Below are 6960 nucleotides of genomic sequence, written 5' to 3' on the forward strand. Positions count from 1 at the left end.
TTTTTCTCATAACTGTTTGATATATTTATGGACTTGGTAAAGTGAATTAACCTGAAGTTAAATTTAAAATCTTAACTTTCCTTTTCCTGTTCATTTTCAGATTATGGATTGGATATGTCTACTTCTGGATGCAAATTTTACTGTTGTTGTAATGATGCCAGAAGCAAAGAGGCTACTGATAAATCTTTACAAGCTTGTAAAATCTCAGGTTTGTGATTATTTTGATATACACTGATTTTATTTGTACCTAAGTATCACCTGAATTACAATTTATTCTTAAAATTTGTCCTTACTTACTAATAGTCATGGAAGATTTGTTTCTATGTAGACATTATGGTAAAAGTTACTCTGAAACTTTTTTCTTTAGATATCTGTTTATTCCGAGCTCAACAAGATTGAAGTAAGTTTTCGGGAGCTACAGAAATTAAATCAAGAAAAGAATAATAGAGGATTATATTCAATTGAAGTGCTGGAGCTCTTCTGATATTACCAACTCTCCTTCATAGACATTTTATAAAGCTCTTTTATGTGAACTCTTGCTTCATCCAGGCAAGAACGGTGTTTTGTTTGCGACTATCTCGGTGTCAGGAGAAACGTGTCAGTGAGTACCTGGACCATCACTTACTGATGCTCCGGGGTAGGACTACAGGTTTCACACGAACCTATTCTAGGTTGTGGACATTGGTGCGGAGAGGTTCTGCAATTTTTTAAAAATATGTAACTGGGTTGATTTTAAGTAAAATTATTTGTGTATTGATAAAAGTCTAATTTCTTATGTGTTTTGAATTGTTTTTCTTTTAATAAAAAACAACCATTGAAGCAGTGATTCTAGCAAGAATGTAATTTTATCAGAGTCAGAAACTGCCCCTGCTCATTTGTTCCACAGCTCATCTTTCACACATTCGTAGTGTGTCTTCTGCAGGGACCTCTTCTGCCACAAGCAGGCAGAGAGGGGTCCTCACACAGGCACATGCTTGCCTCCCGCCATCTCCCCTGTCCTTTAGGACAAATGAAAACTTCAAGTGTGAGTCTACAGCCCAGCTTTACAGAAAGAATCCTGACGGCTGAATTTACCTTGCAGTAGTGAAAGGCTGCGTTTTAGGTCAGGCACTGTATGTAAACTTTAGTCACACATGTGGCCGTTAATAAACAGGTTCTCCTCCATCATTTTTAATCTCTCAGTAGGCCTTAATGAAAAGAAATCCCAATGGAACAGGGTAAAGTCTCTATTAATGAGGACATTCTCAGCTGGGCACAGTGGCTCACGCCTATAATCCAAGCACTTTGGGAGGCTGAAGCAGGCAGATTACTTCAGGTTAGGAGTTCAAGACCAGCTTGGCCAACATGGTGAAACCCCATCTCTACCAAAAAATACAAAAATTAGTTAGGCATAGTGGTGCGTGCCTATAGTCTCAGCTATTCGGGAGGTTGAAATGGGAGACTCACTTGAACCCGGGAGGTGGAGGTTGCAGTGAGCCAAGATTGTACCACTGCACTCCAGTCTGGATGACAGAGTAAAACCCTGTCTCAAAAAAAAAAAAAAAAAATCGGCCGGGTGCAGTGGCTCACGCTTGTAATCCCAGCACTTTGGGAGGCTGAGGCGGACAGATCACCTGAGGTCAGAAGTTCAAGACCAGCCTGACCAACATAGAGAAACCCCGTCTCTACTAAAATACAAAAAAATTAGCCGGGTGTGGTGGTGCATCCCTATAATCCCAGCTATTCAGGAGACTGAGGCAGGAGACTCGCTTGAACCTTGGAGGCAGAGGTTGCGGTGAGCTGAGATGACGCCATTGCACTCCATCCAGCCTGGGCAACCAGAGTGAAACTCTGTCTCACAAAAAAAAAAAAAAAAAAATCACTTTATGTAGTGGGACCTTTTGCTCAGCGGTAATATAGTACTCAGCAGAAATGAAAAATATGGTCTCCATGGTGCATATCCTCTTTTTATTTATTTACTTATTTTTTTGAGATGGAGTCTTGCTCTGTCTCCCAGGCTGAGAGTGCAGTGGCTTGATCTTGGCTCACTGCAACATCCGCCTCCTAGGTTCAAGGAATTTTCTTGCCTCAGCCTCCCGAGTAGGTGGAATTGTAGGCATGCGGCTAATTTTTGTATTTTTAGTAGAGACAGGGTTTCACCATGTTGGCCATGCTGGCCTGGAACTCCTGACCTCAGGTGATCTGCCCTCCTTGGCCTCCCAAAGTGCTGGGATTACAGGTGTGAGCCACCATGCCCGGCCCCCCCTTTTTATCTTTTTTGCTGAACCATTTAGGAATTATTTGCAGACATCCAGATATTACAACATTATGAGTTCCTAAGCTTTTCTTTATAAGAATATTGAGCTTTAGTGTAGTGGATTCTTATTATATATCTAAGAACCCATAATTAAAGAGACAAGTCTCATTGATCTGTGAACTCTAAGCCAGTAAAAAGAAGATAAACAACAGAAATGCAGAGGCAGTCAGTTCACAGATTGACATTTTACTCTTCCTGACTTTTGATTTGATTGTGTACTTAAAGACTGGCTTCTCCGTTGAAAAATAACTTATGTGGTAACGAATCAGATACTTGACGAAATGTAACTACCACAAACAAGACTATACACTATATTATGGCTTACAGAATTATATGCCATTTTAACTGAAGTAGAAAATTGTAACTGCCTTTATTTCATTTATTTTTGAGATAGAGCCTCACTCTCTCACCCAGGCTGGAGTGCAGTGGCACGATCTTGACTCACTGCAACTTCTGCTTCCCAGGTTTAAGTGATTCTCATGCCTCAGCCTCCCAAGTAACTGGGATTACAGGCATATGCCACCATGTCCAGCTAATTTTTGTATTTTTAATAGAGACAGTGTTTCCCCATGTTGGCCATGCTGGTCTCGAACTCCTGGCCTAAAGTGATCCACCCGCCTCGGCCTCCCATAGTGCTGGAATTACAGGCGTGAGCCACTGCACCCGGGCATAATTGCCTTTAAATAGTAGTTGTAAATTATTTCTAGGTTACCTGCGATCTAAATTACTAAAATTAAACTAGGATTTTGAAAAGAGATGCAGAGACTCTGATAGGCTGTTCTTCAAGGCAAGGACTAAGCTCAGGACCACTGGGATATAACAGGTGTTCAGTAAATTGTTAGTGAATAAAGCCTTTGAATAATAGATTTTTATCTAAGTACAGGGTAAAATTCTGAAAGTTTGCTATAGTTCCTTTTCTTGGAAAGTAAATCATCTATGTTCATCATATATAGGCAGTGTGTCTTCTTCCTCTAGGCCATATAACACCATATCTCAGATTTATTTCTGATTATATAATATATACTACATCTATATAACAATAAAAGAATTTTCTTTAAACTGTAGTTCCATCTAGAAACTGACTTTTGACTGGGCGTGCTGGCTCACTGCTATAATCCCAGCACTTTGGGAGCCTGAAGGGGGCAGATTACTTGAGGTCAGGAGTTCAAGACCAGCTTGGCCAACATGGTGAAACCCTGTCTCTACTAAAGATGCAAAAATTAGCCGGGCCTGGTGGCGTGCGCCTGTAATCCCAGCTACTTGGGAGGCTCAGGCAGGAGAATCATTTAACCCAGGAGGTGGAGGTTGCAGTAAGCCAAGATTGTGCCATTGTACTCCAGCCTGGGCGAAAAGAGCAAAACTCTTATCTCAAAGAAAAAAAAAAAGAAAATGACTTCCTGTTATGAACCTTATCTGTTTTCCGAAGGAAATGTGGGCTAACGGGTTATTACTACTTGAGATGCGACACTTGCTTTTTGCCTCCTTAGCCTTTTTTGTAAATGTTGGTGACATCATTTTTGTTGAGTTCATTCTGGATCATATGTCCATTTCTTTTTTGAACAGTTTAAATTTTTTTAACAATTGCAAGAGAAAACAATGAACACCCATATACCCTTCATCTAAATTTACCAACTGGTAACAGTTTATCATGTTTGCTTTGCTAATCTCTGTATTTTTTCTTTCATTCCTAAACCATTGGAGAGTTATTTGCAGACATCCAGACACTTCAGCTTAATCCCATAAATACTTCAGCTTAATCCTCTAAAACAAGGGCATCTTCTGCATGACCACAATACAACGATCAAATTCAGAAAAATTATATTAGTGGAGTACTGTTCTCTAGAGTGATTACAGTCTGTATTCTGGTTTCCACAGTTGTCCCAGTAATGTCTTTCATAGCTGAAGGGAGGAGGAGGGAATCTTTCTGGTAGTCGCACATTGTTGCCAAAATGAAATTCTTTTTTCTTGGAAGTATCTTTCCTCTAATTCCATACTTGCCAAGCAACTGACACTGATTTACTCTCCCAGAAACACAAATACCAGGATGGGGAGGCTCTATATGAGAGGTAATTACAATTTCCTAAATTGGCATAATCCCTGTAAATTGACAAATTGAAATTCTTGTCTAAATTTAATTTCATGTGAACCTAATTATCCTTGGCTACTTTTCATCTCTGGATGAATTCATATGCTTTGGGTTGTCAGTGCCAAATTTGTTATGCTTTGTTTAATATGTTCAGACCACAGAGCTGACAGCATCTATTTCTTCTGGTTATACACCAGGTAAGGTATAGTTAATATACAGATGTTTTATACTACTTCAGAATGAATTTGGACCAACCGGGCACAGTGGCTCATGCCTGTAATCCAAGCACTTTGGGAGGCTGAGGCAGGCAGAACACTTAAGCTCGGGAAATGTAACTACCACAGTAGTCGGGTAACACGGGGAGACCTTGTCTCTATAAAAATTTAAAAATTAGCTGGTTATGTTGGTGTGTGCCTGTAGTCCCAGCTACTTGGGCTGATGTGAGACAATCGTTTGAGCCCGGGAGGTTGAGGCTGTAGTGAGCCATATTTGTGCCACTGTACTCCAGCCTGGGTAACAAAGCAAGACCCTGTCTCAAAAAAAAAAAAAAAAAAAGAAAGAAAGAAAGAAAGTAAACTTGGGCTAGCGTAGTGGCTTACGCCTGTAATCCCAGCTCTTAGGAAGGCCGAGGCAGGCAGATCACTTGAGGCCAGAAATTCAAGGCCAGCCTGGCCAACATGGCGAAACTCCATCTCTACAAAAAATACAAAAAATAGCTGGGTGTGGTGGCACATGCCTGTAGTCCCAGCTACTCAGGAGGTTGAGCCACAAGAATTGCTTGAGCCTGGGAAGCAGAGTTTGCAGTGAGCTGAGATTGCGCCACTATACTCCAGCCTGGGCAACAAAGTGAGACGCTATCTCAATAAAATAAGATTAACTTGGAGTACAATAAACTTGAACAAAATGTTCTTGGATTTGCACAGACCACATGCACCATTTCTGTACTTTGCATTACTGGGTTGGACAATGGCACATAATATGCAACAGCATACTCTACAGAATTAAATTTGCACCATTTTCAAGTTTAGTGCATGATTCCCTTAGGAAAATCAGGAAGTTTAAGTCTTCTGTTAGCTTTGGTATAAGGCTTTTAATTTATTTATGCATTGCCTCTTTCACAAAGAGACATGTACAATAAAATAGTATAATAAACCTAGGAAAGGTGGATACAAACACAAAACTGCAAAAGTCAACAAAATTTCAGCTCACAGAGACTCTGATTATATATTTTAAACTTGTATAGGTTCCTCCTTTTTTTTTTCTTTTTATTATGGACAACTCCAAACAACAACAACAAAAGAGTTTAACAAATACCATACGTGTAGCGCAGCTTCAACAGTTACCTTTCTTTTTCTTTTTTTTTTTTTTTTTGAGATGGGGTCTCAGTTTGTAACCCAGGTTAGGGTACAGTGGCGTGATCTCAGCTTATTGCAACCTCCACCTCCTGGGTTCAAGCGATTCTCCTTCCTCAGCCTCTCAAGTAGCTGGGATTTCAGGCGTGCACCACCACGCCCAGCTAATTTTTGTATTTTTAGTACAGATGGGGTTTCGTCATATTGGCCAGGCTGGTGTCACTCCTGACGAGGTAACCTGCCTGCCTCAGCCTCCCAACATGCTGGGATTACAGGTGTGAGCCACCAAGCCTGGCCTTAGACTTACCAATATTTTCCCAATTCTGTTTCATCTATACCCCTACTTCCCCTCCCATGTTATTTTATATATCAAATCATTTCATCATTGAATATTTCAGTTATTTATTTTCACAAATTATTTGAATCACTACAAGCAAAATTTACACATTGTAGTGATTGGTTGATAGCTCTCAGGACTTAATCTATAGATTTCCTCACCATCTCTTGTTTTTCTTTTTTTCTTGTTTGCATTCACTTGTTGAAGAAATCAGGTAATTTGTCCAGTAGAATTTTTACTGTCTGGATTATGCTGATTATTTTTCCAGAGTATCATTTTTTATGTTCTGAATTTGTATTTCCTCTAAATTGGTATTTGGACCTAGAGGCTTTACAAGAGACTGGTTTCTTTGGAATGCAATGTAAAATTTTAAAATAAGCTATTTAAACCTTTCAGGATATCATAAATGAAAATTAACCGCAATTTATTTATATTAGGGGTAAGCGTGTGCTGAAATTGATTGTGCTTCAAGAATTGTAGGTTAATTTCCTAGGATTTCAAAAGTTCTGTCTATGCCCCTACACCTTTAATAGGTAGTAGTGTTTTCTGAGGTGTTTTTTTCTTTTTCTTTTTCTTTTTTTTTTAAGATGGGGTCTCGCTTTATCGCCCAGGCTGGAGTGCAGTGGCAGAATCTCAGCCCACTTCAACCTCTGCCTCCCAGGTTCAAGCAATTCTCCTGCCTTAGCCTCCTGAGTAGCTGGGATTACAGGCATGCGCCACCATGCCTGGCTAATTTTTATATTTTTAGTAGAGATGGGGTTTCACTGTATTGGCCAGGCTGGGTGTTTTCTGAGGTTTTTTTGTTTTGTTTTGTTTTGAGACATGGTCTCACTCTGTCACCCAGGCTGAAGTGCAATGGTGCAAGTACAGCTCACTGCAGCCTCAACCT

The 6960-nt window shown here is 40.0% G+C and overlaps 1 long non-coding RNA gene across 1 annotated transcript; it reads left to right on the forward strand.

The window, feature by feature from the left end:
* The first annotated feature begins 97 nt into the window (after positions 1 to 97).
* On the forward strand, positions 98 to 826 carry LOC105553195. The gene is made up of 2 exons (XR_001008117.1): positions 98 to 208; positions 368 to 826. It is a non-coding gene; the product is annotated as an uncharacterized LOC105553195 (long non-coding RNA).
* Positions 827 to 6960: the final 6134 nt, after the last annotated feature.

This window comes from Mandrillus leucophaeus, unplaced genomic scaffold, assembly GCF_000951045.1.
Source record: "Mandrillus leucophaeus isolate KB7577 unplaced genomic scaffold, Mleu.le_1.0 Scaffold585, whole genome shotgun sequence".
Classification (NCBI taxonomy): Eukaryota; Metazoa; Chordata; class Mammalia; order Primates; family Cercopithecidae; genus Mandrillus; species Mandrillus leucophaeus.